This window comes from Eptesicus fuscus, chromosome 2 (assembly GCF_027574615.1).
Source record: "Eptesicus fuscus isolate TK198812 chromosome 2, DD_ASM_mEF_20220401, whole genome shotgun sequence".
In the NCBI taxonomy this organism is placed as follows: domain Eukaryota; kingdom Metazoa; phylum Chordata; class Mammalia; order Chiroptera; family Vespertilionidae; genus Eptesicus; species Eptesicus fuscus.
The window spans coordinates 109,952,569-109,973,574 of record NC_072474.1 but is presented as its reverse complement, the minus strand read 5'-3'; the positions used below and the strand labels follow the sequence as shown (position 1 = coordinate 109,973,574).

Genomic DNA, 21,006 nt, shown 5'->3' with positions numbered 1-21,006 from the left:
ATGTGTCTTGGCCTTCCTTATGTCCTCTTTCGAAAAGTAGGAAAACAGCTTTCTTGATTCCTTCTTCCACGAGACAATAAAACTGGTATTTGCCCAGAGTTCTGAGTAGATGTGAGTGACTGACCAGCATCACAGTGAGGATTACCCAAGACCCACTCCACAGTCCAAGCAGTGCTGATTCCACTCCTGGTTCCTATTCCTCCATTTACTGAGTCTTTCAGAAATTCCTCAGTGCAGGAGAGTGGAACTCATGAAAATGAATCTTCATGGAAGACTTTGCAGTTGCTGGAAACTTAACAGGTTTTTGAAACACAGAGTTCAGCTTTGAACTTCACTGGAGACCTTTGTCACCAAGGAAGAGGGCAAACTGCAACACAGTACTGGCCAGCGGGGCACGAGTATCGCTGAGAAGTGGGAGCTGCTATTTTAAGACCTGGAGAGGGTTCCGAATGTCCACATTAGCAACCAGTGAAGCAGGCTGTGGCATCTGAACTATGCTAATACCAATACAGTTATTCATTACTTACAGCCTTACCTAGTATGTTTTTGTGTTGTCTTGGTAGAGACTATTTAAGATATGTCCCGAAAATAAGAAATGTGTATGTATTAAATCACTTAGCATTTTAGGAATTAGTTGTGTTTCTCTTCCCCACCCTCAAAAAGGTGTGGCTTGCACTAGGTTCTCCAAAGCATATTTATTCGTTGTTATGCTGTTGGGTCCTTTGAAAATCTTATTGTTATGTAACTATTAGGGATTGCCTTGCTGTGGAAATTACCCAAACTGTTCCCTGAAATGTCAATTTGAAGTAAAGGCATGTTGAGAAGCTAGTGTAAGTGTGTGTGTTTCCATGCTGTGCAGAAGCAGTGGGGGTTAGTTTGGCTTGTACCAGCTGCACATGTAGAATTTTGATATAGAACTGTGACATAACTCTAAGACGGTTCTTGTAAGATTTTACCATTTGGGAATAGCAAGCACATGGTTAAAAGCTCTCAGAAGAACACATTAAATGTGTTTGGATTCAGTGTGACACAGATGTGCACAGAATTATAATCAGAATAAAGTTTTTGTTTCCACTGGCTGTTGTTAAGAGAATGTAGGGGAGGGAGGGAGAGAGTCACTTCTGACCCTCATTGACTGATTAGATAATTCAGTAAATCAGTTCTCTGATGATGGAACTTAGGTTATTTTTAGCTTTTTACTATTATTCTCTCTCTTTTTTTAACTTAACAGTTGATCTTGGAGACTTTCCAATGTTGGTAAATACAGATTTACCTCATTTTCTTAAACAGTTCATAGTATTCCATAGGGTAGATGTAAACATTTCCTTGTGACAGAAAATTAATTTCCAATGTTCAGTCCCATTTATTCACTCAACAAATATTTGCTGAGCATCTACTATGTTCCAGGCAGTGATGTAGCTACTGACAATACAGGAGTGAATGACAAAGTTCGCACTCTCAAGAAGCTGCCAGCCTAGTTGGGAGAGACTTGTCTCAATGAATGTCATTTTATAGATACTTTTATGTGGTTATGTTTCTGTAGGATAGATTTCTAGTGGTGGAATTGGTAGATCAAAGGAAGAATTATGCTTATTTAAAATTTTGATAAGTATTTCTAAATTCCCTCCAAAATAACTGGACCACTTTGTACTCCCACCACCATCTACCAGAGGACAGGATTCCCAAAATCTCCTCATTGCTGAATAGTATCAACTCTTTCTCAGTATGAGAAAAGTAACTTCTAATTATTCCCTGTTTGTCAGTGAGTCTTCGCTTGTGAGTTTATTGGGCATTTATATATATATATATTTTTTTGGTAAATTTCTTGTTCAAAATCCTTGCTGATTTCTACTGAGCTGTTTATTTCTTTTTAAAAATATATATATTTCTTTATTGATTTCAGAGAGGAAGGGAGAAGGAGAGAGAGATAGAAACATCAATGATGAGAGAGAATCATTGATCGGCTGCCTCCTGCACCCCCCCCCCCACTGTGGATCAAGCCCGCAACCCAGGCATGTGCCCTTGGCCGGAATCGAACCTGGGACCCTTCAGTCCGCAGGCTGATGCTCTATCCACTGAGCCAAGCTAGCTAGGGCTGTTTATTTCTTTAAATGGGAGTCATTTATATATTGTGCACTGTATATATGGAGATTTCTTTCTCTCTGCCTGTATTCTTTGTATTAAATTTAATTTCTGTTGTCTCCCAGATCCTTTAACTTCAAGTTCATGACTGACTAATGATTTCCTCCTTTCTATGTTGTTAAAAGTTTGGCTCCCTGACTATTTCCCTTGTAACCATACCCTCCTAACCATCAATAATCTTTTCCCTGATAGATTATAAAATCTATACCTGGCCAGATTACTTTCTCCTGTCTTGGTTTTTTATGTTGGGTCAAAGCAGCAATTTATGACAATTATTTAACCTGGTATTTCTACTTTGGCCCTGTTCTTTTAACCTCTGCAGGTCTTTATTAAAACTATGTAATAACATATAAAATGTGATATATTATGTATTACCAAACAAAACAAAACCAGCATAAAAATTACACATATCATAATTGTAACTACATAGAGTAAAACTAAATGTAAAGAAAAAAATAGTAGGTTCCCTTCCTTATTATTCTTCAAATGATCTATAATCAGGATTTTGCTTACCTTTTACTGCATAATAAATCATCTCAAAAGTTAGTGGCTTAAAACATAAACCATGTTATTATTTTACCTGGTTCTATGGATTGATTGGGCTTAGCTAGGCGGTTCTTCTGCTTCTTGTGATGTTGACTGAGGCTGAAGTCATCGGAGCACTCAACTAAGCCTGAATATCCAAAATAGATCAGATATCACTCACATGAATGACACCTTGGAGGGCTCCGCTGAAAGTCTGGTGTCACCTGGGATGCTGGACAGACTGGGTAGCTCTCTCTCTGTGACATTTTAGAGCCTTACAGTCACACCCTTGAAATCTTGATGCCATGAACATGTTTTACTGTCAGTGTTCTGATGTGGTCATTTCCTTGAGACTATTTCTTATTTTGACATTCTTTTACCTCAAAAAAATAGGGAATGACAAGCAGTTTTATTTTCAAATGCAGCAATAACTGACTTGGAAATATTTTTCTCTTGATTCTGCATAAAAATGAACAGTTCATTTTTAGTTCATTTTTTCTCTATTCCTTATCATACACAGCTAAAAGAAATGAGTTGACACTTTCAACATTGTGCTTGGAAATCTCCTTAGCCACATTTATAAACTCTCTGGTATATTTCTTTTTAAAAAAATTATTTCAGAGAGGAAGGGAAAGGGAGAGATAGAAACATCAATAATGACAGAGAATCATTGATCAGCTGCTTCCTGCCCCACACTGGGGATCAAGCCCGCAAGCCGGGCATGTGCCCTGACCAGGAATCAAACTGTGACCTCCTGGTTCATAGGTTGACGCTCAGCCCTGAGCCACGCCGGCCGGGTCTTTGGTATATTTCTATTAGCTCCATTAGTGCAGGTGACAGTGTAACTAAACTTTCCACCACTACATAACTGGGTCATCTTTTTCCTAGCATCCAGTAACAATTTCCTCCGTGTCTGTCCAGCCTTCATGAACAGTATCCTTGAGGCCTTACTTATGCTGCCTAGTCCCCAAACTAATGCCACATGTAGTAGTCAGGGTTGTCCAGAGTGACAGAGATAATGATAGAGAGATATTGATGGCCTTTAAGGAATGGGCTCAGGTGATTGTGGAGGCTGACAAGTCCAAAATCTGCAGGGTAGGCAAGCAGGTTGGAGAGCCAGAGAAGAGTTAATATTGCAGCTCAAGTCTGAAGGCCATTAGCTGGCAGAATTCCCCTTTTAGAGGAAATGTCAGTCTTTTTCTTAACACCTTCAGCTGATTGCATCAGGCCCATCTGTATTATGGAGAGTAATCCACTAAAAAAAATCAAATAAAAAAAATCTATGGACTTAATGGTTAATGTCATCTAAAAAATACCTTCACAGAGACATCCAGATGTGTGACCAAATACCTGGGTACCATGGCCTAAGCAAGTTGATACATAAAATGAACCATCATGCGCATGTTTTAGGTTTTTGTCATGTAGCATCTCACTTCTAGGTACCACTTCCTGTACCGGTTTTCTGTTGTTGCATCATTCACTACCTTAAAGTGTAGTGACTTAAAACAATAAGCATTTATTATCTACCATGATCTGTGGGTTGATTGGGATCAGCTGGATGGTCTGCTTCATGCTTCATATGATGTCAGCTGGCGCTGTGATCATCTGGGGGGCTGACTTGGCTGAAACATTCAAACTGTCACACAAGATGGAGCCATGGCGCCTGGGCTCAGCTGGGACAGCTGGACCTCTGTTTCTCTTTGAATCATCTCAGGGCCCCTCCTCTCCTATGATCTCTCTGTGTGATCTCTCCATGGTGTAGCTGGATTCCTTCAGAGTTCCTAAACTCCTAAAAGTGGGCCCAGCAGGTCTTCTTAAAGCTTTAGACCCATAACTGGCACAAACAGTCACAGGCTGAGCCCAGATTCCAAAGACATAGAAACAAGTGCCACCCCTGGATGGGGGAGTAACGCAGATTTTGTGGACAACTTTAACCCTTCATATATCTTTATGTTTGTTTTCTTAATTTCATTTCCTTCTAGTCTTTTTGTTTTTCTGTTACATATATTGCTCTTTCCACTTTATTACCTTTTATTAACTATATTTTAAAATGACAAAAATCTACTATATTCCTCCTGGAATATAAGCTCCTTGAGTCTAGGGACTTTTGTTGACTGATATATCAAGAAGACCTAAAATAGTGCCTGGAATATAATAAGCAGAAATATTGAGTTGAATTAAATGAATGATATACAAGCTAGTATGTTAAGAATAATAGACATAAAGAAAGCCATAATTAATATATCTCCTCAATATACTTTTCAATACCATTACTTCCAAAATCCATCAATTTCTATATTGGGCACTTGGATTATTATTTTTGTTTTGTGTTAATAGCTTCTTAGCATTAGGACTTGATCCTCTTTATCTGTTCCTTTTCCTTGGTTTTCCTTTCCCAATATCTCTTACTCCCTCAGAACCCATTTCCTACCAGCATTATATGCAGAAAACTCCTCAACGGATCAGTCCTGGCCATCCTATCTGAAGGTTCACACACAGGAGCTACCTTCTAACCAAGATGGCCCTGAGCATATGGGACCCACATGACCCAAGCCTCACCAAAGTGTGAGCAAATTGTTAGCACTGACACTCTGGGGCGTGTCCAGGCAGTAGTCAAGCCCCAGGGAATGTGGGAGAGTGGGGCAGAGCCTGCAGGAAGAAATGGGGAGCCAGCACCCAGAGTAAGATGGACCTCCAGGGAGGCAACTAGATGGTGTGGCTTCATTTCCATGAATCTTCTCACCTTGGGGAAAACCATCCCTCCCCATGAATTGCAGGCATCCATCCCGATGGCTGTCTTCTGTCTAGGGATGGGAGTGGGCCCTTCTATGACAGCTCTCCTTCTCGCTGCCCCAAGTGATGCTAGGGTCCTAGAGGGCAGGGATAGTTTTGTTCACCTCTGTGTCCTTTGCTGCCTGGCACATTGCTCTTAATAGGTGCTTGCTCCATTAAACTCAGGTCCACATCATGCTGGTTGAAGCAAACATAGAGTGAGACACTTAACAGAGAAAATTCTTCATCCATTTTACTGTGTCCCCTAATGATCATTTTTGTGCCCATAGGACTTTCTTTCTGACTCCTTTATCTTCATTTCACAATTTATTTTAGTTTCCCTTTCCTCTTCAAAGTTTCTAGCAAGATGTCTTGGGACCAATTCTTCATTTTTTACTTCCCTGTGCCTCTCATTTTAATGATGTTAGCATTTTATTAGCTTCTACTCAGTAAAATGTATTAGTGCAAAATGTACAAAAAAGCAAACACTTAGTAAACATTTAGTAAAGACTTACTGGGTGCCTGGTGCTCGGGGTAGAACTGGGGGCTTTGGGGAGAAAGAAAACACAGGTCCTGCTCTCCAAGGTCCTGCAGGGGTGCTGGGGAGGACTGGCCTGGAACTTAATGCTGCAAGACAGCGTGATCTGTAACAGCAAATAGCCTTCTATGTGATTGAGGGGAGCCCCAGCGGTTGGGGTGGGGTGCTTCTGTGCTGTTAGCTCTCTGCTAGATCCTGTAGGGGTGTGTCAGATACAATCAGGTACCTGTCAAACAAGAAAATATGAGAATTGCTGTGAGCCATGTGCCAGAAAATGCCACATTGATTCAGAAATGAGCATCGTCAGCCGGTGGGGCAGAGTCAGGAAGGGCTTCATGAAAGAAGTAGCATCTGAGGTCTTCCTTCTACGATAGAATTTCAGGGAAGGTGTGTTCGGGATAGTGTGTGCTACTCTGTTGAATGAAGCCAGGGACACAGATAAGATGCTACTTCTGAGGGGAAGATCGGGCCACTTGATGGACCAACACTCTTTGAAGGTTGTGAGACCTTGGGAAGATTCCACTGGTGGGAAGGGCTGGACCTCATGTTGGCTCGTTCACAACCTGGACTTTCTCGGCACACAAGGGACTCTGAGGGTGACTGTACTTGCACAGGACAGAATTCCAGCATGTTTTCCCTTGGGAGTGATGGAATGGCCACCTGCTCAACCTCTATTCCTAGTTACACCCCAAACTTCATCAGAGCATCGCACGCCCTCACATTCACCTGTGCATCCTCAATGCTCAGTTCTGTGATCACCACGCTTCCTTCAATCCAACCTTGCATTCTGGGATTTGAAGCCAGAGACCAGTGGTCCGAGAGTCTTAGATGCTCCTAGCTGAATATGGAAGGTAAAATAGGGAAAGCGAAACAGGGCTCCAAGCTGTGGGGCCTGGGTGCTGCTGTGGTCATAAGAGGGAAGTCAGCCCCAGAGCTGAGTTATCTGTGGAAGGAAGGGTGGAGTGGAGCGCATATGCAGATCAGCTAAGTTTGGCGCCCATGGGGCTTGCGGTGCTCCTAGGACATCTGGACAAATGTAGCTCTGGGGATAGAATCTTCTAGAAGGAGGGGTTAGCTGGAAGCCCCGGGAGTAAGCACATGAAATGGCTGAGCGAGAGACGGCAGAGATGGGGGGAGAGGAAGAAGGAGAGATGCTATTTCTGTGCTATTCAGTCTGTGTTTTGGCTCAGCTGGTGTTCCTAGAAAGGTCCTGGTGCTCCTTGGTGAAGTCCGGCCCTCACGCCTTGCTCAGGTATCATTATTAACAGCTAAAGGAAGTGGTGGTTTTCCCCAGTAAAGGCTTTTGTTCTTTATCACAATGAGCACTTGTGGCTTCTCTGCTTCCTCCTTTCCTCTTTGTAGGGAAGACCCTTGAAAAACAGCTGCCACACTTTTTGCAAAATTTTGAAGGGAGAGAGGCTGGGAATCGATGTTTATGGGTTGTCTACAATGTCTTTATAACATTGGTTCTTTTAAAATTTGATCATAATCCTGTCAGGAAAGTCTAATGACACACATCATATGGATGAGGAAATGGAGCCTGAGAGAAGTTAGCAAAGGTGGCCATATCTGACAATGAGTTAGGGATGGCAAGGTGACATGTGGAGCCCTGTGTGAATGAAAATGTGGGACACGTTGTTGAAAAAGCAGGAGAAAGCGTTTCCTTCCTTTCGAGGTCTTTGGCTTTACCTGCCAGGTGGTGTTTACTTGCTATTTACTGTTGATTTCCCTTGGGCACAGGGGTGTTTCAGGGACAGAGCAGACCCTCATAGGTGTCTGGGGTTGCACTTCACAACTTAGTACATGAGGAAGTTGTGTCTCACCCCCACCCTCCTGCTCACAGGCTCCACCTGGTGGCAGAGTGTGGCAGTGGTCAATAGGTAGTTGAGAACCTTTCCTAGGAAGGTGGAGAAACAGCTCCAGCTGGGATCATATGTGAGCCCAAGTTTCCAACCCCTGGTGCACACTCCAGTGTCCAATTGGACTTCTATCACAAAACACAAAAGTCAGGTAAAATCATTAAGAATTTCACACAAAGCAGAACATGCATTCTTTTCAAGTGCACATGGAACATTTTCTAGGACAGCACATGTTAGGTCACTAAACAAGTCTGAATAAATTTAAGAAGATTGAAATCATATCAATCATCTCTGTCCATAATGATATGAAACCAGAAATCAATCACAAGAAAAAACTGAAAAAATTCACAAAGACATGGAGCTAAATAACATGTTACTAAACAAAGACTGGATCAACAATGAGATCAAGGGAAAAATCAAAAGATACCTTGAAACAAATGAAAATGAGAACACAATGACCCAAAATCTATGGGACAGAGCAAAACCAGTCCTAAGAGGGAAATTCATAGCATTACAGGCCTACCTGAAGAAACAAGAAAATGTCAAATAAACAAGGAACTAGAGAAAGAACAACAAACAAAACCCAGAGTAAAATAAAGGAAATAGTAAAGATCAGAGCAGAAATAAATAAGAGAGTCTCAAAAACCAATACAAAATAGTAATGAAACCAAGAGCTGTTTTTTTTTTTTTTTTAATAAATAGGATTGACAAACCTTTAACCAGAGTCAGTAAGAAAAAAGAGAGAGGACCCAAATAAATAAAATTAAAAACAAAAGTGGGGAAGTAACAACTGACTCGACAGAAATACAATGATTGTAAGAAAAATTATGAACAACTATATGCCAACAATTGGACAATCTGGATGAAATGGATAGATTCCTAGAAACATACAATCTTCCAAAACTGAATCAAGAAAAATCAGAAAATCTGAATAGACCTATTACAACTAACAAAATTAAAGCAATAAGCAAAAAACTCCCAACAACTAAAAGCCCTGGACTGGATGGCTTCACAGGTGAATTTTACCAAGCAGTCAAAGAAAAACTAGCATTTATCCTTTTCAAACTATTCCAAAAAATTAAAGAGGAGGAAAGACTACCAAGCTCATTTTACAAGGCCAGCATATCCTAATTCCAAAATCAGATAAGGACACTACAAGGAAAAAAATTATAGGCTAATATCCCTGAAGAACATAGATGTTAACATCTTCAACAAAATATTAGTAAACTGGAGTCAGCAATACATTAAAAAGATCATACACCATCATCAAGTGGGATTTATTCCTGGAATACAAAGTGGGTACAATATCCACAAATCAAGATACGTGATACATCACATAAACAAAATCAAGAATAAAAATAATATGATCATGTCATTAGATGCAGAAAAAGACCTTGATAAAATCCAGCACCCATTTATGATAAAAAACCAAAACCAAAAAACAACCTCTCAGCAAAGTAGGAATAGAGGTAATATACCTCAGCATAATAAAGGCCATATATGACAAACACACAACCAATATCATACTTAATTGGTCTCTGCAGGTAAGGCAGCAGAATGCCATGTCCTGCCCTGGTCATGTTCTTTGTGGTTTAATTTTGTCTCTTGAACCATCACCTCTTAGAGCTGAGTCAGGAAGGACATAGTGCTTACTAGTACTCTGTACCCTTAATCCTGTGTCCCTGAGAGGCTCTAATTAATCACAGCACCGTGGGTGAGCCGGGGTCTAGTCTCACAATCCTCAACATGGCATAACACATAGATGCTACTAATTGGTTGGAGTTGTTTCAAGCGATGACACCTACTTCCAATGCTGCCTCAGAATCCTGGTGCTTAACAGGAGTGAGGGGTGGCAGGATGAGAAGCTGTATAAAGAAGTTCAAGGGCTTGGGGCTGCTTGGCTTGGAGAAATCTGACGGGAGATATTCAGGGTGTGCAGGTTCAAGAACAGTCTTGTTGCAAGGGGGTCAGATGTGTACTGTGTAACTGTATAAGGCAGAATCAGAGCCCTAAATAGCAAAGAGTTGAGAATAGCAGCCACATTTGCACAGCTCATCACAATTCAAATTCATTTGTTGAAACAGAAGGTTCAAAAGGTTAAGAGCATGACTTCATAACTTGGAGAATCAACACATGTCAAAGATTTATGAGTCAGAAAATGATAAAGTCAGTTCAAAGAACATGTGGAGGCACTGAGTATTTATAAGTATTTAAAAGGGAGTATTATAATTATACTAGAGGCCCAGCGCACAAAATTTGTGCATGGAGGGGGGTTCCCTCAGCCCAGACTGCACCCTCTCCAATTGGGGACCCCTTGGGGGACATCCCTTTCGCAATCTGGAACCGCTGGCTCCTAACTGCTCACCTGCCTGCCTGCCCGATTGCCCCTAACTGCCTCTGCCTGCCAGCCTGATCACCCCTAACTGCCCTCCCCTGCTGGCCTGGTTGCCCCCAACTGCCCTCCCCTGCAGGCCTGATCTCGCCCCCAACTGCCCTCCTCTGCTGGCCAATTTGGTTCTGATTGGTCGGTTTCTATGCCAGTCAGAATCAAAAGCTCTGCCTCCTAGGCAGTCATTTGCTCCCCACAGACCCAGATTTAGTTCTGATTGGTTGGGTTCTATGCCAGTCAGTGTCAAAAGCTCCGCCTCCTAGGCAGCCATTGGCTCCCCACAGCACCCAGATTTGGTTCTGATTTGTCGGTTCCTATGCTAGTCAACATCTCTGGGCCTATCAACAGGGCCTGATCAGAAAGGTGTGGCTGATCAGCAGCACAGGTGGAGGCCTGGAGAGAAATGGAGGTGTGGCTGCTGGCCAGACTTGGGGAGAAAGAGAGAGGCAAGTCCTGATCAAAAGCTGCCTCAGAGGCAATGGATCAGTCCCTGTTTCTCTCTTCAGGCATCTCTCCAGCCCTGATTCGCAGCCCCCTCAGCAGTCAGTGCTGGGGCATTGCACCTGCAGTGGAAGCAGTCAGTGCTGGGGTTGCCATGGCAACACAGGGCTGACTGCAGGACTGACTTCTGGTTAGTCGAGCCTTGGTTGTTACTGATTGTTACGACCCAGGGTTTTTATATATTAGGATTTATAGGTTAGATATTAAGCTGGTTAATGTTCTACAACGTAATAAAATGCTATAGGCTTTGGGGATATCTTTCTTTAGGACAGAAATTATCCACATCTCTAACAGACAAGATCTTTAAGTTGCCATTAAACTTCGGGAAGTTTGATAGTAAGTAGCAAAGATACTCATTCTGGGATCCAACAACATTGGTCCCCTAAAAGAAGCAAAAGGGGAATACTTGGAGGAGTAGGGGCTGGTCTTGGTATCCTGGGACAAGCTGAACTTGCAGCTAATGAAGAACATCATTCATTAGAAAAAGATTCTTTATCTCAAACAGGTCATATAGAAAGAATGCTGTTTCAGGAAGAAGGAAAATGGTGAGAAGCAGCATGGAAAGACAACAAAGCCTTAGTTTCATGGATAGAACAGACTGGATAGACTATAAAAACTCATGCACAAACCCAACAATGGGAACATGCCTGTACCCTAACTCAGCCTATTGTCTATGCCCGTGGTTGGCAAACCACGGCTCGCGAGCCACATGCAGCTCTTTGGCCCCTTGAGTGGTATTTTTCTTCCACAAAATACCACGGCCTGGGCAAGTCTATTTTGAAGAAGTGGCATTAGAAGAAGTTTAAGTTTAAAAAATTTGGCTCTCGAAAGAAATTTCAATCGTTGTACTGTTGATATTTGGCTCTGTTGACTAATGAGTTTGCTGACCACTGGTCTATGCTAATGCAAATGGAATCTGAAGTGGCTATGAAACAATGGCCAACTAAAAATGGCTGCAGAAGCCCAGGCCAGATACTTATGAGACTCATATGGTTCCCCAGGAATTTGGAAAATATTGGATGGGAAATGTGATCTATGACGTTGTGTTTTAAAAGCCCAAGGTGCCTCAGTTAAATCCTAAGCTTAAATTCCCAGTAGTTCAACTGGCTGGCATAGGGACTAGCCTCAGTAATACTAGAATACTTCCAATGGGAAGTAGATGGGCCATATTTAAACATAATAAACAATAGGAACCCATCTCACTGTCTGATTGTAGAAGTTGGGAAGGTGATGGTTATGCCCCCAGTCCATATGGAATACTGAACTCACCCAGTCTTGGCCTATGGTATCTACCCCAACAAATAACAATATCTGGTATATGGGAAAGGGGCATTTTTGCTGGGAAGGGTTAAAAACTCGTCTGTTATACTAAGCAATTTTTACTGTAATAACACCAAGTTTACATTAAATAATACTGGAATATGGTGTAATACTGAAATTGTAGGCAGAATAACTTTGCCTGAGGTTCATAAGACCTATGATAATATTGATACTGAAAAACCAATGTATTGGGAAATTGAACTCAATCCTCCCCATGAAGTCATTTCTATGGAAACTAACTGACTAGAAGAGAAATTAGAGCTTCTAGATAATGAAATAGTAGAGAGTCTTAATTCATCTGGCCAAACATATAATAAGGTACAAATGACAGTGGATGAAGAAGGAAAACATATAATTAACTTAATAAAAAATTATGATAATACGTATTAAGGGTTTTTCAGTTGGCTGGGATGCTTGTTCCCCTTAGACTTTTCCTTGTCCAGTATTAGACATTTTCTGTTCCTAATCAATGTTATTGGTTTAGTATTGTTACTTTTGTTTCTGATATATAAATGTTATACTAGATGCAGAAAAACAAAACTTGACAAACAGCAAAAAGACTTGGATCATTGTGGCTCAAAAATTAGAAATGATCCAGAATACTTTTTAACAAGGACATATAGGCTCTGACTGCCTCCCATTTACCTGCCCTTTTTGAATAATAATAATTCAATCTTAAATGCCATCTAAGGTTATGGTCTTGCCCAATCCCCAGTGATCCACCTGTTCAGCAAGACACGCTGACACTGAGACATCCTAGGAATGAGCCTTCCTAGCACCGTGGGACTCCATTATCCAACCAAAAGGTTGGTCACCAATGCATCCTTTGGATTTATTTATGACTAAAAGGGGGATGTGTGGACAAGAGGGGCCACATGCTTTCCTGACAAGCTCAGGGGAGGCCTGCATGGTGGTCTCGCAAACTCAGAGACCTAAAGTCACCACAAAAGATGGTCTGAAATGAAACTTTAACTAAAAGCAGTTATGGTGGGCAGTTACATTCTAGGCTGGTATCTTCACTGACAAGGTCAACCTTTACCTTAACTGAGCCTATCAGTCTTTTTGCATCTATGGCAATATACCCTCTCAATTGGTTGAGGTTCTGCTTCCTGGCATATGTCAACAGTTTGGCTCAAATAAACCCACAAAAAATTTTTAAAAAAGATATTCATTCTGCTAGATAATGATTTCTTAGATAAACCAGTCAAGTACCTCTACCTCCCCCTGCTCCCCCACCCCAATTTCCTTTTCTTCTTCCTCAGAGGCAAATAGTGCTACTTGTTTTTCCTTTGACTTTCCAGAAATGTTCTCTGAATATATAAGTTTATATTCATTTCCCCCCACATATTCTCTCTTCTGTCTCACCCCCTACACACACACTTACCAAAGTATCTTGATGATCAGTGTAGTCTCATTCTAAGTTACATAGTATTCCATTTGATGGATTATTCTTGTTACCACATCCTGACTTGTATTGATGGATACTTGGGGTGTTTTAAACCTTTGCAGTATGTTACAAAAATGCTGCATCAAAATCCTCATGTGTATAATATAGAATTCTGGAAGTGGAATAATGAACAAAAAGAATAAAATGCCATTTTAAGTTTGAAAACATAGCCAGCTTTCTCCTTATGAGGTAATTCTCTTCTTGAGGCAATGAGAGTTTCTATTTCCCCATGAGTTCACTACACAGGTTGTTTTGAACTTTTTTATTATTTTCTGATTTTTATTAATGTTATAAAGGAAGATGTTACTGCAGTTTTATTTTAATTTGTCTTTATTTGGGGTTTTTGCCCTGTAGAATGAACTTTGCTTTTGCCAGCTAAATACCTAATACTCTGCCTGGCTCTCAGGAAGCATGCTGCATTTATTGAACAAGAGAATGGAAATCTAAAATGGATAAAGTTGTATTTTATTAATATAAATAAACTTTATAAGTTCATGTTTATAACAATTGGATAGTATAATGATGATAAATATATTTTAATGAGCATAAGAAATTGAAGTAAAGGGTTACAAGCAATTGTCACAGAATGATCAGACCCAGATGATGTTTTATAGAATTGAATACCTGAAACCTGTGTAATTTTATTATCCAATATCACCCCAATAAATTCAATAAAAAATAAAAATAAATAAATAAATAATTTGTTTTGCATTATAGTTTTAGGATAATTTTCATTCCAACAGATAAATATCAAAGAACTGGCTTAACATTGTAGGAGAAACATGCTCAGGCTTGGAATGGGGATAAAAGGTATTTTAGGATATTGTTTTTTTAATGACACACTCAAAATATGTTTTTCCCAAGATCTTTCCTGAAATAAATTCACAAAGTACATTATCTGACAATAATCTAGGAATCAATAACAGAAAGATTGGCATTGCATTTGGAGATCAAAACAGCTCTTGACATGACTTCCTTGATGATGATTCAGATGCTTAGTTCTCTGTCTTCATATTCCTGGCCTGGGCAAGAGCATATGACACAGTTAATAACTTCTTCCTGCTTAATATATTTTCTTCACTCAGCTTCCAGTGCAACCCAATCTTCTGCTTTTTGTCCTATAACCCTGGTTGTACTTTTCCAGTGGTTTCTCCTTCCAATCTCTTATGTCGGAGTGTCCCAACACTCAGTTCTTGGCCATCTTCTTTTCTTTGTCTTTCAGCTGCTTTGGATAGTCTCACAGCTTTATTTCCCCTGAACTTCAGGCTCATATACCTCTCTGCTTATTCCACAGCTTCACTTGCATGTTTAATAGACATTAAAAACTTGGTGTGACCCAAATTGAACTCCTGATCAAAGCCACCTCCATCCAAAGCCTCCTTCATCCCAGTTATCAGCAACTCTATTCTTCCATTGTCTCAGGTCCCAAACCTTGGAATTATCATTGACTCTTCATTTCTCTAACACCCTACATCCAGCTCATTAGGAAATTACAATGAATCCAGAATCTACTACTTCTTACCATTGTCACTGCTACCACACTGATCTAATCACCATTAGCACCTGCCCAGATTACTGGTCTACCTACCTCTGCCCTTTCCTTCTTTCAGACTATACTCGACAAAGCAACCTGAGAAATCCTTTGAAACGTGAGTAATATCATGTATCTCCTGTGCTCAGAATTCTCTATGGCTTTCCAGTTCACCATGAGTAGAAGCCAAATGCCTTGCAATGACTTATGAAACGCTGCCCAGCCCGATATCGTTATCCTTCTGACTTCATTTCCATATACTTCCCACCTTGCTCACTCTGTTGCAGCCACACTGGCTTCTTTGGCATTTCTTGAACATATCAGGCATCAGGGCCTTTGATCTGGCTGTTTCTTCTGCACAGAATGCTGTTCCCTCGGATATCTGTATGATTAAGTCCCTCACTTCCTTCAATTCTTTGCTCAAATGTCATCTACTGTCCACCCTGTTTAATGATGAATGCTGCCACCTCCTTCTGTATCACTCCTGACCCCCTTATCCTACTCTGCTTTTAGTTTTTTCCATGGATCTCAAACATGTCTAGGGTACTCTATAACTTGTTTATTGTTTAGAGTCTCACTCTGATAGAATGTAATCTCCCACAAGGACTGGTATCCTACTTGCCCATAAATGTGCCTAGCACATACTAGATTCTCAATAAATATTGTCCAGATTAATGAATTAATGACTTCTAAGCTTTCCTTTTGCCTGAAGAGTCTTCTGATTTTAATTCTGCTGAGAAAATCGTGCCTCAGTGAATCTCATGAATCGCTCACCTCTACCACAAGGTGGCAGTCTTTGCCTTCAATACCGACTCCAGTAGCCTCAAATTTGAGAACTACTTGAGGTAACCTTACTGTTTTCTTTGGGCCAATATAGCCTGCCCTGCAGGACTTGTCAGCAGGAAAATTCATTGAATGTGTGCAATTGCCCCTCGAGATCTAAGTGCTTTTAGGATTTAGGGTGTGTGCACTTTGCCTGGAGAACAACACATTCTGAATGTGATGTTGCTTTACTGACAGGGACTTGAAATATAATTGCTAGTGGAAAGGGTGTAGGTTTAGAGAGAGAGGACAGCATAGTGTCATGAACCCTGAAGTAGCTGACAACATACCACCTGGATTTAACCACCAAATATATCTGCTTTTCCACCTTAGCATGGATGTCGTAGCATAAGACTTTAACCCTTTTGCCCCATCCCTCTTGCCCCATTCACTGTATCCATCACCTGGGAATAACTGTGCCCCATTCTGGTCTTCAACTTATCATGTTGGGAAATGACAACCCCTCTGGGGTCTGAGGGCCTCACTTCTGTTAGGAATAACCTCGTTATGAGACTAGGGCATTGAGTTTAAATTTCCTGTGGGAGGCAGCATTGTTTGGAAGAAAGAGCAAAGCTTAGAATGTAAGGCAGCTCTGTGCCCACTCTTTGGCTTTGGACCAGTTGCAAAACTCTCTGAGCTTCAGTAGCTCTACATCAGGGTTCATGATAGCATCCTCCCCAGAGGACTAGTGTGAGATGTAAACAGGATGAGTATAAGTTAAACCTAGTTTCTGGCACCTAGTGAGCATGCTCCCTTCTTCCTTCTGCTACTACCTCCTGCCTTTGGCACCTGGAGACAACCTAACTGGGCAGGCCAGAGGTAGGGAGGAGGGGTGAGACATGAACAAGAGGGCTTGACTGCTAATCATCAGAGAGATGCAAATTAAAACCACAATGAGGTATTGCCTCACTCCTGCCAGAATGGCTACCATGCACAAATCAACAAACGACAAGTGCTGGCGAGGATAAGGAGAAGGGGGAACCCTAGTACACTGGGAATGCAGACTGGTGCAACCACTATGGAAAATAGTATGGAGGTTCGTCAAAAAATTAAAAATGAAGCTACCATTTCACCCAGTGATCCCACTTCTGGAATATATCCTAAGAAGCCCAAAACACCAATATGCACCCCTGTGTTCATAGAAGCATTATTTATAATAGCTAAGATCTGGAAACAGCCCAAGTGCCCATCAGTAGATGAGTGGATAAAAAAGCTGTAGCACATTTACACTATGGAATATTATGCAGCTGTAAAAAAAGAAGGATCTCTTACCCTCTGAGACAGCATGGATGGACCCAGAGAGTATCATGCTAAGTGAAATAAGCCAGTCAGAGAAAGGCGAATATCACATGATCCCACTTATATGTGGAATCTAAGGAACAAAAACTGATGAACAAAATAGAAAAAAAGAGAGAGAGCATGACTCCTGGGGGATAGGGTAAGCAAGGAATCGTCTGGGGTCTTTTGGAAGGAGCAGAGTAGTAGGAAGGGGAGGATGGACCATTGACCTTGAATCCTGACATTTGTGCTCAGCCCACACCGCAAGCAGAACACTGCTATCAGTCTAAGACTCCAGCTCAGCAAGAAAACTTATTAACAAATGGAGACTTTCAGAAGCTGTTCCTGGAGTTTCTGCCAAACATAGGCCCTGACTAAGGCATGTTGATTTCTCCGGACCTTTGATTCTTTACATCCCATCCAAGACTGCCAATTATCATCAGTGTCCTGACCCAAGACCACCAGGGACACACTGCAAATGAATGAGAGTGGGCTCTCTGTTTCTTTGCAGGAAGAACGAGCATTCACTGTGGGGATCCATGGGATCAGGGATGGTTCAGCTCAAAAATGTTAGAAAGGACTTACAGGATTTGGGCTTGTTTTATGAAATGTTTGAGGAAGTTTCAAGGAGGTTGGCTTTGCATGGATGCTGCCAGGAAGCAGAAGGGATGGGGAGAATTCTGTAATCGGTGTTGGAACTAATCAAATCAGCCAGGCTGGAGAAACGGAACAGAGCTGAAGCTGTCATTGGCAAAGAAGCAGCAGGCACTATATTTGCTACAGTAAACGGATGTTTGGTCATTTTTTGTGTGGTTTGGACATTGTTTTTACCTGTTGACATTGCCGTCTATTGTGGCCACACAGTGACCATATCTGATGTTATCGTCCTTAAATTATGTTCAGTAGAAGAATATCAAGGCCACCTGGCGAGTGCCAGGGGCTGTGTTTCTCTTCTTCATCTCCAGCATCTCCACATACTCCCTTGCACACTCTAGGTCCCAGGGAGGAAGGAGAGGCAGCTGGCTAGTGATGTCGTTACTTAATTTGGGAAGGGGGAGAGTCCTGGGAAAAGAAGGAAGGCAAGTGAGCTGGTCTAGTCTCCTTGTCAACTGGACTTCCAGGGAGATCCACTAATGACATTTGCTAGAACAAAGAGACCTGTCTCTGTGTCTTGAGTACCCTTCGCAAGAGGTTCTTGGTTAAGGATTACTCATTGAAAACAAATCCAGAATCTGTAGACATGAGCTCCTGGGAAGCCATGTTTGCTGCAGAGCTCTCTGGGGAATACAACGGAGAAGTTCCATCACTTCAGTCCCTTTGGTCATGTGAGGAGCCCAACACCACCTCACTGGGTGACTTGTCTATTTTTCTGGGCCAGGCAGGTATATCCCATGCAGAAAGGCAGGCAGGATCCAGGAGGGATGTAGAATGTGGTTCCTTTTTCTTTCTCTGTCTGAGCTTCTTAGTTACTTGTCTCCTTGACATTTTAAAGTTTGAGTCTGGGTATGATCTGTGATTCGTGAGAGTGCGATTTGACAATGAGTCTTGCTAAAGGAAGTTTTTAAAGGCTTTAAGAAGTGGATTGGGCACCAATGCTAAGTCTTGCTTGGTTATTGTCTTTAACTGGTTGAGGGATGAGAAAAGACACCACATAGACAAGAGACTTGGGGAGGGCGACCAAGGGGGTTTGGGCCTGATGTTCCTATGCTCTAAGACAGTGGTTCTCAACCTTTTTAATGCCGCGACCCTTTAATACATTTCCGCATGTTGTGGTGACCCCCAACCATAAAATTATTTTTGTTGCTACTTCATAACTGTAATTTTGCTACTGTTATGAATCGTAATGTAAATATCTGTGTTTTCTGATGGTCTTAGGTAATCCTGCTAGCGGTTCTCAATCTGTGGGTCGCGACCCACAGGTTGAGAACAGCTGCTCTAAAGCCTAAGACCATTGTAGCAAAATTAGAGTTATGAAGTAGCAACGAAAATAATTTTATGGTTGGGAGTCACCACAACATGAGGAACTGTATTAAAGGGTCACGGTATTAAAAAGGTTGAGAACCACTGCTCTAAGACATTCCATGGTTCTCAAATGTTTAGTTTAATTGCTCAAGCAACTTAATAAGAACATGAAAGTGTTGTTTTGACCCACAATTGTAATATATGCTTATTATAGAAAGTATGAAACGTGAGGTTAGGAAGCAATTCTTATATACCTTGTAACTAAATATAGCTATTTTTATAACATGGTTTAATTACTATGGTTTTTTTCCCTTCAGTTTTTAAAAATTGGTGGTGATCATACCATATTTTCATTAAAAAAAAATTTAACCCTTTTTTTTTTTGGATAATTCATGCATCCATTTTTGTTTTAAACCAACAATAAAGAAAAATATCAGGCAAATGTGTAAGTTCCCCTTTAGTCCTCTTCCCAGAGACACCGCCAGTTACCAGGGTGCTACTCAGCCTGTCTTCTGTTTTCTGTAAGTTGAAGTCTACTTTCCTCACTCAGTGGGAAATAACCGCTCCCCAAGCTGTGTAGAAGCACACCGTTCAAAGGCTGCTTTATGGTCCACTGGGCAGAGGCACCCTAGGAAAACTCCCGTCCTCCTTGGCTGCACATCTCTAATTATTCTGGACCCCGTCGAAGGAAGCAAAGCCAGAGAGTGGTCACATAGAAACGCACAGTGGTTACAAATACAGATGGATTTTTTTATGTCACAGCACTGGAGGAGCAAACAGAGGCAAATCCTTTGCAAAGTGAAGATACTGAGTCACTCAGCCAAGGCCTTTTGTTGCACCCCGTGTGTCTGTCCTCTGTGGTAGAAAATTAGAACAGCTTTCTGCTGTGTATTGTGTTCTCAGATTTTAGTGCCTCAGGCAAGTCACCAGTGCTGTAACTGTAATGAATTCTGTTCTTTCTCCTGCACCTTGATATGAGTGGTTAAAGGGTAGAAGTAGTACTTACTGATCTTTACAGCCCTGTGCCCATTGTGAGGCTCATAGTGGGCCCTTGGTGAGTATTTGTGGAATAAAAGAGCGAGTGGAGAAAGCAACCCAAGTGTCATGACAGAGGAACGGGCAAACCAATGCAGTATGCACCTACAATGGAATGTTATTCGACCTTAAAAAGGCAGGAAATCCTAGCACATCCACAATATGGAAGAACCGTGAGGACAGTATGCCCAGTGAAATAAGACAGACACAAAAAGAAAAATACCGTATGGTTCTGCTTATCTAAGGTACCTACAATAGTCAAATTCATGAGGCAGAAAGTAAACGTGTTATTATCCCCTTTTATAGATGAAGAAACTGAGGCTGGAGCAGTTGAATAGCCTGTCTTGTAAGGCGATGCTTTCCCATCACTACGGGCTGTTTGAAGGGGACCTGGAGTGAACATTTCTATTTCAGACCATTTTCTCCTTCTGTGGGGCCCACTCAGTTTTCCAGAGTAGTTTTTCAAAACAAAAATCAAATGAGGCCACTCCCATGCGTAAAACCATCCAAGGGCTTCCCACTGTAATTAAAGTACAATTTGAAATCTTTTCATTGGTCCCAAAAGCCTAAGTCATCTGCCTCTCAATCATCTGTTTGACTTGATTTCTCACCATACCACACCTTCCCTTGTTTCTTTACTCTGCAGTGATGCTGTTGATCTCTCAGTTCTTCAAAATCAGCAAGGTTTTTCTGCCTCAGGACCTTTGCTCATGCAAGACCCTTGGGCTGGAATGCACTTTTTCTCATCGTGTAGTCTCAGCTTATATGATCTCTTAGGAAGACTGTTCCTGACCAGCCTCCCTAGAGAGGTCATCGCTTCTGTATTCTGCTGTCGTCCATCCCCACTGATCTTCTGCATATTAATCATCATCTGTACTTATTTTG

General features: G+C 41.5%; 1 protein-coding gene across 1 annotated transcript in view; it reads left to right on the top strand.

The window, feature by feature from the left end:
• Positions 1-21,006, top strand: part of CD38 (CD38 molecule) — a 37,787-nt gene that overhangs the window by 4,543 nt on the left and 12,238 nt on the right. The window lies entirely within an intron of this gene.